The 19940-nt window shown below is 40.1% G+C and overlaps 1 protein-coding gene across 1 annotated transcript in view; it reads right to left on the reverse strand.

Annotated features, from left to right (window-relative positions):
- The window catches only part of ITCH (itchy E3 ubiquitin protein ligase), a 53936-nt gene extending 34458 nt beyond the window's left edge, over positions 1 to 19478 (reverse strand). The window contains exon 1 of the mRNA XM_014886254.2: positions 19370 to 19478. The gene's annotated coding sequence lies outside the window, so the exon portion shown is untranslated. The remainder of the gene's footprint in view (positions 1 to 19369) is intronic.
- Positions 19479 to 19940: the final 462 nt, after the last annotated feature.

Below are 19940 nucleotides of genomic sequence, written 5' to 3' on the forward strand. Positions count from 1 at the left end.
GGAGCCAATTCAATACACAGGCTAAAAATATATTTGTGGGAATACAATTTAATCGGTTACGGAAGCAAACCAAGTGACGTGACCTTCAGAAGCTGCAAGGAGGGACAAGAAAGATATATAAACCACGAAACAAATGAAAAGAGGCGTCCAACTTCTATCTTGGCCCTATAGTAGACATACTAACGAGAAACCCTTGACTGAAGTAGAAACTTCAAAGCTTCATCTACTCTCCTGTCTTAAAAATTTATTTTTTTTCATATCTGATCCATGTAAACAATATATATTATCTACTGTACTCCTGGCTCAATACAGGAATCACTTTCTTGTTACATCTCCTTACAGATTATCATTTCTGCATTCTTTGCAAGGAGAGCGGCATATCAAGAGTCAGAAGCCACAACTTCTCTAAATCAACAGGTCTAATTCTAAAAGTGAGATAATCTGTTCTCTAGACCCACTATTCTGAACTTTTCTTTTGAATCTTTTACTGCTATGAGCAAACATACCTTGTAGATAATGTAATGAAGATGCTAAATTGAGATTAACAAAGTGGGGATGAAAACATGCATAAATCAGCTAAACAGGAGTTAAAACGGCTTTGATTTATAACAAAGGGCACTTCTTGCAGGAATAAAACTGAGGAATGTTTGTGTCAAGGCCAGGATGCCTTCACTCTGATAAGACTCCAGCACAGATGCATGACAAGCAAAACAGCCTGTGCTTCAAAGTAGAGAGTGGCAACAGGATTACTTCACATCACTTAAGTCATTTCATTTCCTGCTAGCCCAAGAGGAAAACATACTGTAGCTTTAAAGAGATGGATATTTCAAATAAGGAAAAAAACAAGCAGCATTAGCTTCTCCCAAAGATTTATGGGAGCTGAAGTAAGCAGATTCTGAAGCAAAGGACTAGCAAAAAACGACTCTTGACTCCCAGATGATAAAAAATATCCGTATGTGAAGTTGTCACCAACAGGAACCTGAAGCGCAATAAACAGTGATAGATACCATTAGTTCCATCCTCCTTTTCTGCTTTTTAGGCAAAGCATAAAAGAGACACTGGCCATCCCACCTCAATAGGCAAAAATGTTCTGGTGTCTGACAGTACACAAGGGAGAGGATGAGTTAATGAAATGTGTGAGAGGGTATAAGTAATGTGAGATTTTAAAGATAAATACCACATTCTCTGTGGTAAAAAGAGTGAGACTCTTTACCCTGTAAAGTCTCATACTGAGTTTTGTTTTACTAACTTCCTGCAACCTCAATGCAACATAAATGATAATGTGTGATACTATATTGATATCCAAAAATGGCAATAAAAAATGATTGTCACAAACAGATCTTAAATTACACCAGTAAAGACTAAGAAATTACATACTATCAACCTTAAACACCTTTTCTAGAAAAAATTATTTATGCAAAAGTAATAATCAGTGCTGACTCCCTGTTGTTCCTAAATATCTTACCAGTTCACGAGAGAACTGAGCATGGGAAATTCTTCTGAATCTGAAGTTTTTAAGTTGGAAATGTTGAAAAACATTCACCCTACCTACCAAAGCATAGACATTACCCAATGAAAGGCAGAATAACTCTGGAAGTGTTGTGGCCAGACACCCAGTGATACTTATTTTAACTTTTCCCTGAATACCCAGGATCACCAGGTAGTGTTCCTTGTGCAAATAGCACAGGTTAGAAAAACTCATCTATCAACTTCAGCCTGAGGAGAAAAATGCTTCCAACATTGTTTGCAGTCCAAACTAAACTGTCATCACGCCTCCCAAACTGAAGACTTTCAGCAAAATTATAGAGAATTCAGTCATTAGCATTTCTCTGCAACAAGAAGCCTGCTTGTAAAACCTGCACCTCAGCTGAAATAGTTCAGTTTTTTCTACACACATGTAGCATTTGATTCTGCATAAAACAAAGGGGAAAAGACGTGTAAAGAAATAGAAGTGAAATATTAAAAATTCCAAGAAAGACAATTTGACAGTTTTTCACACTTTCAGTAGTACACCAGAAATTCCCCAAGCACAAGCTGTTCTTAGACTAAAACTCTGGCAGGCAGGACAAAAGGGATAAAACTGGCTTTGCCACTCAGAAAACTTCCCAATGGATTTCCTTCCTAACTAGGAAGATGTTAGCTTTTACTAACTTTTAAGAAATGCTCGAAGAGGGGAAAAAAAAAAATGTCCATGAACATCATATGCCTTTTGCTTCATTTTCAAAAGCCTGGAAAGAGAAGCCACTGCAGAGAGCTGCACAGGATAATTAAAACCATTTGTGAAAACAAAGACATGGTCTATTTTTATTTCAGCCACTTCCTTCTCATGGTACAATTCATTTCAAAGAGGACAACAATCCATATATGCAAACCACTAAGCTAAAACTGGTTCAGTGCTGTAATCTTCTAAATAGAGCAATACTTAAAATGGCTGGTTTTTAAACGCTGCCATTGGAAAACATCTATGAAACTTGGCACACACATGGTAATCCCCAGCACAGAGAATTAAACTAGTATTAAGATGACAGAAGAAAGGCAGTGAAACTGGAATAGTTGTAAGTAACAAACACAACCTCAAACAGATTTTTGAATTACTGGATTTACACATATTAACTGGACATTAACTCCTGTGTTTTACAAACCACTGCTTTTAGAAATTAATTTTGGCTTTAAAATTCTTTGCAAAAAATTTTTGGTAATCACATACTTTCAACACAAAACTGCACTGACTCAGAACTGTTTCATTCTAAGGCTTCTGTGATGAGGTTTCAGGAAAATTTCCCAGTGGGAGTTCACAACTAGAACAAAGTTACACTCTGTGGAGTAGAAGGTAAGTAGTTACCTTGCTACCCGCAAAGCAAGACAAATTGCTTTTCATTCAAGAAACCAGATACTCAAGCCTGTTCCTTTATAGCTGAGAGTTCCCAGGTATTATCATGGGCTGACAGCACACAAAGTAAAAGCTCATTTACAGGGGTCTGAGCTCTTTTGTCTAGTTCATGATGGGCTAAACTCTTTCCTAGCCCCTCTTCTGGAAGGTCAAGAGTTTTAATTCACTGCTGGCTTCCTTTTCTCAATGGACACCCCTAAATGTGTGAGCACACAACAGTTTTACTTATCAAATACATCTAATCATATATGGTTGAGGAGGCAGAGTGAGACCTGGCAGCCAGACATGGTTAATTGCTCTGCTGTGACCATCACATTTCTTACAGAATGTTTTAAATGAAGTTCAGCTTTCAAAACACAAATTAAACTCACAATCTAAAATCCAACAGTACTGTGAGCAGAGTCTATGCTGTTAAAAGGTGAAAGTCCTAGAACTGGGAATGATTTGGCTATACAGTGAACCAACTTCTCAGAATGAGCAATACCCTTCTTCCATAGGGAAATACCCTTTTAGCATCTCCAAAGTCCCTCTGAACTTAAATATTCCTTAACTTAAATATTGTTAGATTGTTATTGTAGATCTCTAACAAAAAGGCATCAAGTTCTAGCAATCAGAACTCTTGTATCTTGCAGAAATTTATTACAGCTTCCCCTCTTAATTCTTCTACTTCCTTGCACTGTGAACCATGTCCTACATGGACTTTTGAGGAAACAGAGGTAAAGAAATATTCTGCACTGCAACTTTAGGGATATCCTTCCTCAGAGATGAAGAAGACAGACTGAAGCAATGTGATCAACAGCATGTATTTCCCTAACAGGCAATAAGACATTTTACATTTCACTTTTAAAAAACAACAACTGTTACATTTTGAGATTTCTATTAAAAAAGTACCTAGAAAGTATAAACAGTATTTTTTCAGTGGTAACCTTGGAAGATAATTTTCTCCAGGGAAAAACACACAGTGTGGCCAGACACTTCCAAGCAGTCACTGTTAAACTGCTCAGACATTAACCTGACCAGGTATCTGAGAATATTTAGTGCATCCTATAAACTGCAGCTGTTTGATAAATACAGTATCCTACAGCATGCAACCTCGGTAATGGCTCACCCAGGCAACATCCCACCCTGACTGCAAAAATACATTTATCTGTTTTGCAATTTGGAGATCAGGTTTCCTAACTCAACTCACGTTTTATGAGAAAGGACAACTTTGAGCCCAAAGAAGCACTGAAGAGAAGTAGCACGAGGTAGTTAACAAAACAGCTATCCAAAACAATAATGTTTTGTTCCATCTGTCCTGTAAAAGCTTATTTAGCCCTATAGGCACATTTAGCTTCAGATAGCTCAGAGAGGCTCTACAAAGCAAAAATTCCAAGCTTGAGAAACTAAATCAAATATTCATGGTGCTGTTCGAAACAGGTTATTTTAGACCTTACCATGACAGCATGCAAAGGAATCTTCTGAAGTTTACCCAAAGTCCCTTCCTGCCTGTTGCTACAGGAATTTATCCGGAGGCCTCTGCTTACCACTGCTTCAGCTGCATGACACAGTAGTGAGAAGAAACAGTCACATAAATCCACAAGCTTTAAGCTACTTATTCATGTTATTCAATTAATTTTTGATTAGGGCAATGAAATAATCTTATGTGATCACTCAGAGGAAAAACATTAAGTCAAAATTTTATGTTATTTCACCCCCCTTAGGCAATTTTCTTACTTATAATCTATTAACTGATGACTGCCTGGAAGAGGTAATTCAAATCACCTTCCTTTTAGCCACTTTTTTGCTGTTTCAACAGTTTTCCTACAAGTTTCCAAGAAGTTAGTAGAAGCAGTCAAGAAAAAAACAAATGAACATCTACATATTTAAAGCAAAGGCATTCATGGATTAAAAACATGAAACACATAACACATGAACAAAACGTGAAAAGATGAGAAGACTCCAGAAAAAAACCCCAAATTCTGCCTGTTATGAAGCACCCAGAAAATTAAGAACAAGGAGACAAAACACACAGAATAAGCACTGACTTTGAAGTCAGGGTACCTAATCTTGTGAAAATTTTCACTGAGGATGAGGAAAGTATGCTTGATTTAATTCTCGGAGACTTCTGAAAACAGTCTACAAGTGCCAAGGTACATTTAGATCTTTACTCTCAGACCCTTTCCATGTATTTCTGCTCTTCCCTATGTTGTGCATTTAAGCAAAACACTATCTAAGAATGATCTCAAAATAACAAATTAAAATGGGTTACTAAAAGAGCATACAAGGATATCTTAAAACAAGAACACACTTCTAGGAATTGCTTTAAATTTCTTTCTTTTCTTTTTTTTTAATAGAAACTAAGAATAATTTGGGCTGGAAAGGGTCTCTGGGGTTCATCCCATCCAACACCCTCCAAAACAGGGAACACCAGTGTTAATCCAAGCTGTTCAATGTCTTGTAGAAATGGTCACTACACTCAACTAGGGGCAAAATACAAGTTTTTGTAAAAGAAAGGCATTTTAACAGATATTCATGTTTGCAGATACAATGACAACAAAGTGAGTGGCTATGAGGGTCTACACAAATACATGCTGTTTTACGAGGGCATAAATGTGCATAATGCTTTCCATTCTTAACAGGTCAGCCTTTCACATCTCCCTGCCACACTGCTGCTGAAACCTATCAAGGAAACTAAAACATATTAAATAGGAAATTACAAAAAGATTCATTCCTTAGACATTTTATTCCTCTTGATATTGGCAATAATATGGTAAGAGATTGTGCACAGTCAGGATTGCTTACTTCTGTCAGAGCTTCGTACCACAAATCAAACAGCTTCACTAAAACCACAGGAAAAGTCTAACGGTTAAAACAAACCAAACATTGTATATGTCAAGATTTATTTTGTTACATCATTTAATTCTTAGAAGCGCAATCATTTTTTCAGTGTATGCTTGTACATTCATTTCAGATGGCTTTCAATTGAGAGACTGAGAAGAGTTTCCAAGACAACTCCTTTGGAAGGATTATCCTCCTCAGTTTTTAAGCTACTCCTTTAACACCTTAGGATGCGTATTTCCCTGCACCTTTATTAAAAACAATCCATACAAATGCTTCACTTATTCGCAGTTTAGGTGGGGTTTTTTTGTTTCTTCCTGAAGACTTCCACTGCTTCTTCATTTTCAAAACTTGTTCATGTAGTATACATTTAGAGAAAATTAAAATAAAAATAAAAGTTGTATTTAAGAATAAGACTATTACACTTCAGCTTGTACCAGCCAATTGCATTGTAATATGGCTTCTAAGCTTCATTGTGGGAATTACTTGCCAAAACAGATTTCTGTTTTCCTACAGAAAATCCATTTTCACCTCCTTCACTGTAATCTTCCTAAAAACTCTCTGCCCACACCTCTCAGAATTAGTAGTTAATTTCAGTAGTTAACCTGCCTCTTTTTTGCTACAGCCCCTTTCACAATGGCACAACTTTTTCCAGTGATGGTCTCTGAACTCCCCCATAAGGATCTGCTGTGCCCACACCCACAAGCAATAGGAGTGGGGCGAGGCAGGAAAGTCTGCAGACCTGAAATCCATGTGGGATATGCGCTTAGAGTTTTAGTTTGGAACAGCTCTACTGGGATCCCACAGTCCCACAGCTCCTAGTTTAGTTTCATCCAAAATCAACTCGGCTTCCTTGACCCAAGCTCACTTCACAAGTCAAATCAAGTGAAGTCTGTGAGAACACAGTGGATTAATTTCCAAAGTGGCCTCCTCATCCCAATTAAAACAATTAAACCACTAATGAAGATAGTTTCTTCTCCTGTTCTCTCTGCTATGCATTCTGGCACTGAGGAAAACTTCCAGAGGTCTCTCAATCCACTGACTCAAGTTTATCTTTTTGTATTACTTCTGTTCTCTTTGAAATGCCTGCCCATGGACAGGAATATTTTCATGTGTGACCTTGCTTGGCCACTTTGTTTCTGGACTGCCATCTTTCACTCCATTTTGACAGTTTCAGACGAGATTCTTTTTCAGAACATTTTCCTTTATAAAAAAGTGTCAGGAAAATTAATCCACAAACACCAGAGGTTTATGTCCAAAAAGGAGACAGAGGAGTCCTTTTTGCTTTATTCGAATAAAGGGAGAGGCCATGGGGCATTCCCCCGGGATCTCTCAAATTTTCGGAGGACGCAGCCTCCTTTTTATCCTATTTTCCCGGCCGCATTTCCCTCACTCTTTCCCTATTGGCTGAGGTACTTGAGAGGCACAGACTTCCCGGAACGCCTGATACCTGAAATTCCCCTCTAATGTATAACCCTCCCTTTTAATTTTTAATTCTTACAGAATTCATAGTTTTGCCCCCGTTGCTTCTTTCATCTTCTGATATCCAATTTCATTTATCAGCTGCCTTACAGCTTGTTTGTAAAGGCAAATATCTCTTTCCATTCATCAATCAGTGGAATCCATCCCATTGTTTCTTTTATCTCTCAGTGCTAGCCTTATCTACAGGCAGATCCACAGCACATTTGTAAAGACAAATTCAACATTCCTCTCAAAAGGAAATCCCAAAGTTTCTCACACTCTATGAGTGGGACATGCGTCCTTTTCCACTTCTGTGCAAAATCAAAGCTAGAAAATTGCTTCTACCAAACTACTAGGAAGTTTTAACTTCTGTGCTCTGGTATAAGTAAAAATCAGAGTATTTTTAGTCAAATAGATTAAGATTACATTTAGAGTATATGCCTGTTTAACACAAATTATGAATCCTGTAAGTTAAAAAAAAAAAAAGCCTGTCATAAAACACAACATATTTGTGACATCAAACAGGGTAACAGATTGCTTCCCTGAGGCCTAAGTGATGAGCCAGACCACAGAACTGCTTGTTTCGTGTAGAAGGAGGAGCAGTAACTGAGTACCACTATCTGTATAAGCACAAATGGCTTTTTTTTACAAGGAGGATAAATTTCCAGAAGTATTAGGCATCTAGAGGGATGCTGAAAAACCGAAGTTTCTTCTCCTGTTCATTCTGTGCTTTAGAGAAAATCAGTGAAGCCCACTCTGTGCCACATTAAAGTGAAAAGTCCAGCTCCTGTGAGTGATTCTCCACATTCCTGGTACTGAAAAAGAACAAACTACACTCCTTTCTTTGAAAGGGCAAGAAGGATGATCCAAGAAACTACAGATTGACCAGTGTCATCTCAACTCTAGGGAGGTCACGGAGCAAATTCTCATAGGAGCCATTTCCAAACATAATGAGGACAAGAAAGTGATTTATATTAGTCAACATGGATTTATAAAGGGGAAATAAAATAAGTATGACTAACCTGAGAGCTTTCTTGGAGAATATGACTTGGTAGCTGGGACAACACCATGTCCTACAACATCCTCACACAAGGGGATGAAGCAGGGGCCAGGCAGGACTAGGGGGTGGACTGCAAGCCTGGATGAAGGGCAAGATGCCTGGGGCTGGGATCAGAAGTGCACTGTCCAGCTAGAACCCAGGCATCAGTGCTGTAGCCCAGGGGTACAGACTTGACCAGTACTGTTTAAGTTCCCCATTGATGACCTGGACCCAGCTCACTCTCAGCAAATATGCTGATGGAACAAAATTTCCACAAGCGGAAGTGTAAAGTTCTGTAGGTAGGGAGGAATAAACTCATGCACCAGTTAAGGCTGGAGGGCAGCTGGACAGAAAACAACTCTACAGAAGGCACTGGTGCTGTTGCACACGAACTGGCAATAATTCGTCACAATAACAACAAATAAAAGGGTTGCCAGCATCCTGGATTAGGAAAAAGCATCTCTAGCAGCATGAGGAAGGTGATCCTTCTCTCTCATTATAATTCCAGGCTCCCCAAATCAAGAGTGACACCAGCAAAGGGCTATAGATACAATAAAGTGATTGAGAAGAGGCTGAGATCTCAGAGCCATTCCAAACCTGACTGAACACATTACTGACCACTCTAACTGGCCTTGCTCTAAGAAGATCAATTTGGATCAGGCCATGTCCAGAAGTCTCCTCCAACCTCAAGTATTCTGTGATTCTTTGAGCTCCCTAAAACAACCTCAATAATTCCTGTTGCACCTGTCCTGTTCTTCTTGTTCTTTTTGGCTCTCTGTCCTGTAGCAGATTCCTCCTCTAAAGAGACATCAATCAAGCTGGTCATATATGCTATTCTTTTTCCAAGCTGAGGATCCTTTTCACTGCCTAGTAAATAATACAGCTTAAGTTTTATTAGTTTGAATAGAAAGGCAAAGATTGCGTAAATCAGGATTGCACTTTCTTCAGGTTCAGTAATCTTGAACATCAAGATTTTTATTTCTACACCTTTTCCAAAGTCCTACACTAAAATTCAATGCACAAGTCTACACCAGGTATTCTCACTTGTAAAAACTACTTCCATTTCTCTTATTGCTGTTGTGTATTATAAGGAACAAAGCAAGAGAGCTTGAGTAAATTTCCTACATGTCCAGCACTATACAGACCCAAGAGTTAGCCAGCTCCAATTAATAGCAATCAGGTACCATGAAACTGAAAAGCATGCAAAAGTCAACTGGTTCAACTGTCTCAACATAAAGATGTTACTGAACACTTCATACTCACACTGTCTTCCTCGTTTATTTTCATTTTCTTTTGCCCTAATAAGAAACTTCATGAAATGTCACATATCACTGCCTTGGAATGATAAAAACATCAGAGACGAGAAAGTCATTAAATGTCATGACTGATACTCTGTTTATCCAAAATGATATTATAATTTGTTGATGCTTTTATATATTTCCTTGATTTTAACTTAAATGGTTATTATTTACCCAAACAAATCTGGACAGTTACCTACTATGTTGCTCTATCTTTCCCATACTTCTTTAAAGCCACTGTCCTGGAATTTTCAATCAAACTAATTACTCTCTTTTACCTAAATATATCCCATCTGTGACAAATTTAGGCTGGAGAGTCCCTTAAAGGACGCTGATCCTCTAACAGTTTCGAAAAGCTTCTCCTAAGTGTCTATATAGATTAATCCAAATCTCATCAGGAAAGATTGGCACTGAAGTTTCACTTATAATACTAAAACCAAACAAAAATGATGCTCCCAAAAATCCCCATGATGTCTATATCGGTAATTTGATTTTGGAGGTATAATATAGCTGCATATCATAACGTAGCTGCCTTTCTCATCAATGTGCTCTTCTACCACTTCAGCTTGATTTTCACTTAACCACTGACTTTCCCTCATTTTTCAGTGCCCACATTAATCTTCCCTATCTCATTAGTACAGACACACCCACACAGCATCACAGCTCACATTACTGCTTTAAGTCATTTTCCAATTTAAAAGGTGGAAATAGTCAATCTTCCCGAGCAAATTTCAGAAACTGCAGAACTTAATTTGATGCTTATGGGAAGGGACAAAAAGACTGGTATCACTGGATATGTTAAGAGAACCACAGGAACTTTAACTAATTCGATACGTTATTTTGTGACTTGTCATTGGAAGAAAATCCATGGTTTTTGTATTACAGCTATTTTCAAATGTACTTCAAAGGCATTACTTTTGAAGTATGTTCTGCCAATTGATGCGGGCGATTTAGAGGCAGACACCAATGGAAAGAATTTATCTGACTATGAATATTAAGGCAACACAAAAGTAAAAAAATACATTCAATAAAACTACACGCTTGGCTTTAGCAATAAGTAAAAAGAAGCAAAGTAATGCACCTAATAAATGCCTTATGAGAGACAGGATATCGACTGAGAAAGATACATCACCAACTGCCTGAACACTCCACCATCAACCAGAGCCCGCAGTTGCTGGGGAGCCCCGTTTTACAGTGATGACCTGGAGAACCCTTCCCAGCAATTGGGAAAATCCCACATGGTGCATCCACCCATAGGTAAGGTCTCCAAATTCACCCCGAAAATGGGTCCAGATTTCATAGGCCCAAAACAGCAAGTCAAAGTGACCTGATTATAATTTTAGCACAGAAACTCCTAGATCTGATGGCACACTTCCTGACCAGCAGGGGCCAGAGCTTGGCCAGAGCCCAGGCCTTGGCTGGGAAGGTTTTCCCCTAAAATACCCTACAAACAAAACTCTATTCATGTCAGTCGGAAAAGTTCCTTAAAATCCTATTTCTTGCAGATAGCTTCACAAGGTTACACATAAGCTGTATGTATATAGAGCTAGCATAAGCACATCTGCATCGTTTATTTTTTACTAAATAATACTGATGGCGTTAGTCACATAATGCCCTGGGTTCATCTTGTTAGTCAGCTCTGGCTGAGGCCTGCTGCTCAGGCCTAAGCACATCAAAGTGTCAATAAGAAATGCTTTCTCTGCTGTAAAATAGCACAGTAAAACAAACTATGAGGCCACCAGCTTCTGTTTCACCACCCATCTTGCAGTTTTGGAACAAGTCCCTTAAGAAGCAGTTACACATTCAGTTATTAACATGGGGCAGCATCTACAGAGGATTACATATTCTCCGGCCATTAGTTTTACTTCTTATTTATAGTGCTTGCTTCAAATTATTTCCCCATCCCTTTCTCAGAGCTACATTTCATTATCGATGGCTTGTACACACACCTAAACAAACCTGCAAAAAGCTTTTAAGTCTGGGGAATGAAAAAAACAGAAAGCTTGACCATTAAATTACCCAACTACCCGTAGTCAACACTAAGAACTTCAGCAGCCATTACAGTTGTTGTACATGTTTATATGTTTGTAAAATTGTACAGTTGTAATGGTTTTACAAGTAACTTCTGGAAAGATTGTTGTCTACCAGCAAAACGTCAACCCTGATCATCTCAGCTGGAAGCTTCAAATGGAGCAGATACAATTTTCAAAAGTGCAGTGCTGGTGTCTACATGAACCTCAACATGATTTCTCAGGATGTTCTGTACAGGACTGTCCAACACACAATACACTTTGTTTTAAGTGTCCAACAGCACTGGTGAAGGTTTAATGAGCACAAAACTACCTCCCTCTCTGGGTATACAATGAAGAGAGCCCCAGACACACCTCCACTCCTTCTCTCCCAAGAACACAGATAAAAAGGCCCATGGAGCTTTCAGGAGATAATGCCTATAAAAACTTGCTAAACAGATGGTCACTGTAGGTACCTGAGCAATAAACGAAATTGAAACAGACTGCACAGCCCTGCAATTCAGCCAAGCAAGGCTCATCAAAAAAATGATGAATCATTCCTTACCACCAGCGACAACCACACATCTGAAATGTGCTAATGACTTGAAATGTCTTGAAAAAGAAAGCTCTTTGTCACTTGCTGCTTGTACCTGCTTCAGCCAAGTACAGTGTAAGACAGTTCCTGTTCATTGACTCAGCTGTGGGTACAAGCTGCTGTAGACAACGCACTAAAATTCTGACAGGTTACTCATTACCAAGGTATGACTACACATACACTGCCCCCTAAGAAAAATAAGCTGCTTCTCTGAGTATTCTCAAACAGTAGAATCAAAGAAATTAGGAGTGAAAAGCCAGTACTTGCAACAAAATGAAGTAATATTGCTGTGCGCAAAATTCAGTGTCAGCTGAAAATAAAGGTTGCATTTTTCTAAGCTAAATTATTTATTACTAAAGTAAAGCCAAAAGATGTAATGGAAATTACAATTTCAGGGAGGGGAAGAAGTATTGAGATGATTTAAGTCAACACCGAGGTATCTGAAAGTCTGCTACGAGTCACTGTCTTTTGCTGCAAGCAAAACCTTGAGTTCCAGAGGAATCGTCTTCATGCTTTCTAATTTCAACAGAAGTCCATTACCTGCTTCCTAGGAATTTTTTATAAGTGACCAGATGGCAACATGGAAGTACAGCCATGGGTGGACAACACACCCATCCCAACCCTGCAAAATCCGACTCCTTGCTACATTCCAGCCCATGTAAAATAAAACAGAAAGTATACCACTATTTCAATATTCTCAACACTTCCATGAAACCATGAAACTTTGCTTTTGTGGCCCTAAAATTCCTTTGACCTTTATCAAAAGATAAAGCAGATGCCAGAAATCTAAATTCTTCCAACTAATAATAAGTAATAAGTAAAATCCTTAAACAAAAGTTTCAGTCTGTACATCCTAGATCTTCTGTGTGAAAAACTGATAATTGCACATTAAATAAAACCAAAAGAACAAAATCATCTTCTACTAACAAACACTGACTTGTATCCTTCAGTTTCAAGGGATTCACCTTACTGCTGGGATACAACTGGAAGCCCACAGGTTGGTGAAGAAGATTGGGACTAGCTCCTAAACCAAAACTTGCAAGTGAACCAGAGGTAACTGCACCATCCACATGTGGCAGCAGTGCAGCTGCTGCAGCTATTGGGCAGTGCAGATGGAGAATTCCTCTCCTGCAGCTGGATACTGCCCAAGGAGTGGGCCCTCCTTCCCCTTGACACTCCCCTGTCTCACAGTCCTTCCCTATCTTTGTGTCAATTCTAGTCATAAACTGACATTCACTGACCTGTTTTAATCCAGGAAATCTTTAGGAAAAAAAGCCTAGGCTCTGATAACTGTGAAACAGTGTATTTTTTAAAAACAAAATAGACACATTTTGCATACCCTGACAAAATACTCTATGAAGGGAGAGTAATTCATTGTGAACGTACTACACCATATATCCACCCTTTCATGGTTTCCCTGGCCATGAATCATGTGGAACATCAAAAAGCAAAACTGGAGCAAAAGAACAGGCCCATAGGGTCAGTGCTGTGCAATGACCACCTTAATCAGCAAAACATCTTTACAGATACAAATCCTGAGTCTGAACCATGTGAGGAGTTGTGACAGTCTTCTGAATTCTGTTCAGACACTTTATCTAGCTTGCAATACATTAGAACATTACTGTGTGTGAGATTAGAAGTCATGAAGGCAGAAATACAGAATATGAAGTACAGAGTTCACTATTTTTAAAGCAGGAAGTGAAATTCCAAAAAGCAAAGAAATCCCAGCTGTGACACAGGCTCTCTTAGAATAGATCTCATCCCTATTATTATAGTCTGTAAGTCCCCTCTTCTCTCACCTCCCACATCAGCCACCCTTAACTATGAATTTCACTTTTTTGGTGTCTTCTCCACTCAAACACAGAACATATTGGGCAGCTTCCAGCCTCAAAATGAACAGGCATTAGTCTGAAAATATTTTCACCTCTAATATTCCCTCAAGACAGTATTATTTTGTTCACACCAGAGGTGTGAAAGCAAGACATTGCTCAAATGTTATTTTTCAATTTAGCAACTCAAGCTCTCACTAGTGCCTTAAGTCTTATAGCTCTGAGAGCCTCATGATAAGTGTAAAAGGGACAGGAGAAAAAAATATGCCATGTCACACCTCAAAGGGTTATGTTTAATATCTTTAAATCAAGGAGAATATCAAATAAACCACCAGCAATGCCAACAGGTCTCCACACAGAGCAAATCCATCTGCCCAAACCAGATTTCAGAACAGGGGTTAAACAGCCTGATTCAATGGGTGCACAGAAGAACAATGAGAACATCACTGCCTCATGAAAGCTTTTTCATTAACCTGAACTCAATTTGGTTCAGGCAAATGTTTAATAAATGCGGCACTGCTCTGGAAATTGGTCTTTTTAATATTCACAAAATGTCTCATTCATATAAGACAAAACAAAGATATTCTGAAATCTTAGTGGTAAATTCAATTTAAACATGTACAAAGTGGTACATGCCAATTACATGCGGGACTACTGCCCGTGGATCCTAAGTTTTTCTCTGTACTTTTAGGTGATGAGCAGTTAAATGGAAATAGAAATGTTACATGTGGTGAGGTCCATCTGAAAACAGGTGACAGCTGTTTAGTTTGGGCAGCTATGGAAACTTCTTTTCTGTAGAGCAAGGGGATCAAAGTGTCTTCCTTCAGCATTTCCCTCCTCTTTCTTGCAACCGTTATACACATTATTTCTCATCAAACAGCTGGAATAAAACTGCTCTGAAGGCTTCATCACTGAAGATATCACATGCACTGGGTCACTCATATACATTTAAGAATCAAAGCAGCTTTGAACTGGTGTCTTTAATGTTCCTTCCAACCCAAATCATGCTGTGATCCTGATACAAAAAGCAAGTCAGTGTCACAAGCCTCACTTCTAAGCTCACAAATTTTCTTTTCACTCATTTCCTTTATAAAGTGCCCTTCATATGCAGGATGGCCCAGGAAGTCTTAATCCAAATAGATAGGAAAGGGTGTTGAGGTAAATTCTGGTGAAAATATGCAGCTCACCAAGTTCCCAGAAATTAGCAAGCCTGGTTAAATATTAGGCCAAATCCATTACCACGTAATGAACATTTTTATATATTGGTCCCCACATTTTTGATCTAGTCTCTGAAATTATATACTTGCAGCAGTAGGAAATACACATGTACACATACAAGGCACACACACTTGTAGAGACAAGCCTTATTAAGAAAAAATTATCAGAGTGATCCACAGATCACTTAATTCAGGCTCTGAAGAGCCAAAGTAAAAAAAAACTTTAAACATGAGGAATCCTTATACATAACAAATTCGCTCCATCTAGCTGCTCTGCAAATAGATGAAAAGAGAAGCACTGACAGAGCAGAAAGCTCAGGGTGTCAGAAAAGTAGAAGAGGAGTGTTCAGAGCAATAAGTCTTAATCCATTCAAACGTTTATGAAGCCAGCAATGAATAAAATAAAAATCTGGATATCTGAGCACTCTGTTAAGCAAGAGCAGTGATTATTAATACATAATTAAAAGTTAGCTAGCACTGGGGATTGAGGAGGCACTAAGGATGGATATTGACCAAAAGCATGTTAAAAATTAACACAACCCACTCTCCTATGTCTCAGTCCATCTCTTCAGCTTGCTCAGCATTGAGCTTTCCTTCACTTTTTCCACTGAATGAGGCAAAGCTAAAGAGAGTAGTAAGTTATTAATAACTTGCCCAGGCAAAAGTTCCATCCCAATCACATGAAACTGAAGGGATCAAAGAGCCTATTTTATTTCTCAGTCCATTAACATGCTTCCAGTCATCACTAACAAATCCAGAATGTGAGATCTGCACATTTCAGGTAAAGGTAAGTTGCCTAACTTTCACTTCCTAATTAAAAACAACATTCCACACAAACTGGAACAATCTCCCTGAATAGGCCTTTTCTTGCCGAGCAACAGCACCATTTGAGATCCAGCTTCAGAACCAGTGATGTAAATGCAAAGATGACAGGAGTTCTGCGCCTGACTGAAACAATAGGCCTCTCCCAGCAGCAGTTGAGAATAGCTTGGGCAGGTGGGTGGAAGGCAGGAATTATCAGTTCCTAAACAGGAAGACTGTAATAAAACTTCTAAAATTTAAAAAACAAAAACAAACAAACAAACAAAAACACAAACCAAAACAAACAACAACAACAGCAAAAAAACCCAACCAACCAACCAAAAAAAACCCCTCACCAAAAAACCCGAAAAACAACAACAACAACAAAAAAAACCCAAACAAAAAAACCCAACCAGCCAACCAAAAAAAATCCCAGCAACATACTGCCAAATTTGAAAAACTATTTGAATAACAAGCACAACAAGATCTGATATCATGTTTCCTCAGAGGGGAGAAAAAAACCTGCTGTGCTTTGGTATAGTAAAAGTAGAAATTCCAGGCATAACTTGAGAGCTGGTCATGTGAAACAGGGACTTGGCTTCTTCAAAACACTCTTTCCCAGTTTGTTGCAATACTTTCACTTCTATGTGTAATTCGTAATTCTTATGAAGAAAAATATCAATCCATCAGATCCAGCAACTCTGCACTACAGTAAAACCTGTCAGTCAGTTAGAGAAAATGACCAAATCTCTATTGCTTTAGTCTTCAGAGAGAAGGATGAAGAACCTTTCTCTCACCCAACTGTGCATACAGAATTAGCTCAGATAACAATCCAACCAAGCTCAAGAAGGACTGCCTAAAGTCTTTAAAAATACTCAAGTTATGAGACAGTAAAACTAAATATCTAGAATACTCCCAAGCTAGACTATAATCATGGCTTGTCTACTTCCTCTTCTGAGGCAAGCACTCACTTCAAAATGCTTCTGCAGCTGGGCAAAGTACGGTTACAGTAAGGAACTGTGGCCAGCACTCCTCTGGGTTATGCACACACCTTCACTTTCCTCACTTGTGAAGGCACAAAGAAGTTCCTGCAATTACATGCAAGTACAGCAGAATGACAAAAACTAGAACATTACATGAACATAACTGGACATGCAAACAGAAAAGCTTAAAAATAAACTCCCAGAAGCACTCCCAGAAACTTCACCATTACCACGTGAGGGTTTTTCTTCTACTTTCACCCTGCAGACTCTTTTCCTTGTTTTTAAGAAGAAACCAAATTGGTTTTACCGCTTGAAAAGTACTTCACTATGGCTGAATACATTTACCGTTTTGTTTAAACAGCTCAAACTCACAAAAGATGTTTACTTAGATACTATCATTGACTGATAATGCGCTGACAAGCATCTTATCTCTTGCACATGTTGTAAAATAGGAGAAAATTACTTTGAAAAATGTTTCATGAAAGATTTACAATCTATGACAAGATCTCTTAAAAATTATTAATTTAAACTCCTCAAGACAAACACCATGCTATTTTACTGCCTTTCTTCCTATTACATTATTTATTCTGTTTATTCCAAACCATTTTGAAACTCAGAAACAAAGAAATAAGGTAACTCATGTTTCGGGTCTGTTTCACGACAGAAGAAACAGAACTTTAAGAAGGGAGAGAAAACTGAGGGAAGAAAAAGAGGTGATGCTGCCTAACTAATAAATTCATATAAATAATCTTCTCTCAATCTCTCTTAAGCCCCAAAACAACTTTAATCTGTAAGAAGCTTTCAAAGTTAGCACTCAGAAGGCTCAGTTATTTTCCACTCTAACATTATTTTTCAGATCTACTGTATAAGTTCTAGTTTTAAAGACAAGAAAACTCACGTTGGGTCTGAATGCTACATATTATTCCAAAGATCGCTTGGAGGTGAATGCATTCAGTGCAGTGATTGAATGTCAGCTAAATCACACTAAGAATGCACTAGACATAGTTCAGATTTAAATAGCTGTAGTGAATAGCAAGGTAATCGCAATTAAATTAGAACTGCTTTGGACTTTCACTTCAAGAAAACAGAAAAGAACTTACTGCTTTTTCAAACAATAAGTTTTTAAGCATTAAAATCCTCAGAACCGAGACAGGCTGTGATTCATGTTTCATTCTTAAACGCCTGTGCCTTTTCCCAGGTAAATACAAGCAATAGCTGGATCTACTGTCACTCTCTCAGCACAGAATGCTTTCTTTCAAATATCAGTCCAGATTTCTCTCCACTTCTCTTTGAAAAGGCTGACAGACATGATAGCAGAGATCAAGTAAAACAACGAGAAATTCACAAAAATAAGCAGCAATATATTGGGAAAAGATAACCTAAAATACCCCGGTTTCTGACTTCTTCAATTCTAACTAAGCTAATAAAGGTAAGTTTTGCTGGGGGCATTTCCTGAAGCATCAAGGATAAAGGCAGCCACAACACAAGTACCCCGAATGCTACACCTGTCCCTTTCTCTGCATCACGCACAGATCAGAAGGTCTTCTGCCAATTTAACATCACAAATTACAGCGATTAAAACAAGCTGAATTGTCGAATATCAGAGCAAATTAAGAGATATCCATCCTCGTTCACCTTTGTTTTCTTTTATCTCGATAGCACTGGCACACAAGGTCAAAGACAACCTGCGTGGGAGCGGAAGAGTTAACAGCCAGAACTTGTCCGTGTTTCCAAAATAGAGCGGTGGCACCAACGTTGCCATTCTGCCGTGTTTACAAGAGGGAACACAGTTCGGGATAAACCTCCGGCTCTAGTTACGCTTTAATGCTAGGAAGCATTCCTTCAATGTCCGGCTGTACCCGGCCGAGACAAAGACACCGAACCCTCGTACACCTGGAAGAAGCCCCGGGACAGGGGGGACACAAACGGGGGAAGGAGGCTGTGCTGGAAGGGCTGCGGAAAGCACAGCCCAGAAGGGAGCGAGCCTCCGAGAGGGTGAAGGTTTAGGGGCAGACCCTGGCGACCAGGAACCGGGAGAGGCTGGCGGGGTCCGGTCGGGCAGGGACACAACCTGCCAGGGACAGCTGGGGAACGGATTCAGAACTGGAGGCACCGGGGTGCGGGCAGGTGCCCCCGGCAGCCGCAGAGAGGGGCGGCGGGGCTCGGCAGCGCGGGGGTCCCAGAACTGCTGCTCGCTCCCCAGGAAGGAAGCGGCGCCGCCCCGCTCCCGGAGCTGCCCCGCAGGGCCCGGGGGTACGGAGCGGCGGGTCCGCCCTCAGCGAGCCTCTCCCGGGACGAGCGGCCCCTCCGGATCAGGGCCCGACCACGGGATTCCCGCGCCCCCCATGTCTCCCCGCCACTCGCAGGGTCCGGTCCCCAGCGCTACCCCCGCGCCCCCTCTCCGCCCCCCAGTCCCGCTCTGCTAACCGGCAGCGGCTCCCCCGTCCCTCAGGTCCAAGATGGCAGCGCGGCCCGCCCGGCCTCCGGCAGCGACTTATCAAAGTCGGGCGCGACGTGCGCAGGCACCGAGTCGCCTGGCTGCCACACAAGGACTACAGCTCCCATCCTACACCGCGCCAGTCATTGCGTATGCTTGGTGCGGGCTACGGGGTCTCCCGGAATACAGGGGAGGAGTGGGACCGTGGGGCCCAGTGAGGTCCACGGTAATGAGCTGAAATCCATATCCTATAGAGGCAGGCTGAGACGTCTGGGGGTGTTCACTCGGAGAAGAGAAGGCTCCAGGGACACCTTAGAGCTTCTTCCAGTGCCTTAAGGGACTCTGAGGGAGCTGGAAAGGGTCTTTGAACAAGGAGTGACAGGACGAGGGGCACTGACTTCCTGCTGCCAGAGGGTAGGATTAAATGGGATATTGAGAAGAAATTCTTCATTGTGAGGGTGGTGAGGCCCTGGCACAAGTTGACCAGAGAAGCTGAGGCTGCCCCTGGATCTCTGGAAATGTCCCAGGGCAGGTTGGACAGGGCTTGGAACAGCCTAGGAC

This window comes from Sturnus vulgaris, chromosome 17 (assembly GCF_052056855.1).
Source record: "Sturnus vulgaris isolate bStuVul1 chromosome 17, bStuVul1.hap1, whole genome shotgun sequence".
Classification (NCBI taxonomy): Eukaryota; Metazoa; Chordata; class Aves; order Passeriformes; family Sturnidae; genus Sturnus; species Sturnus vulgaris.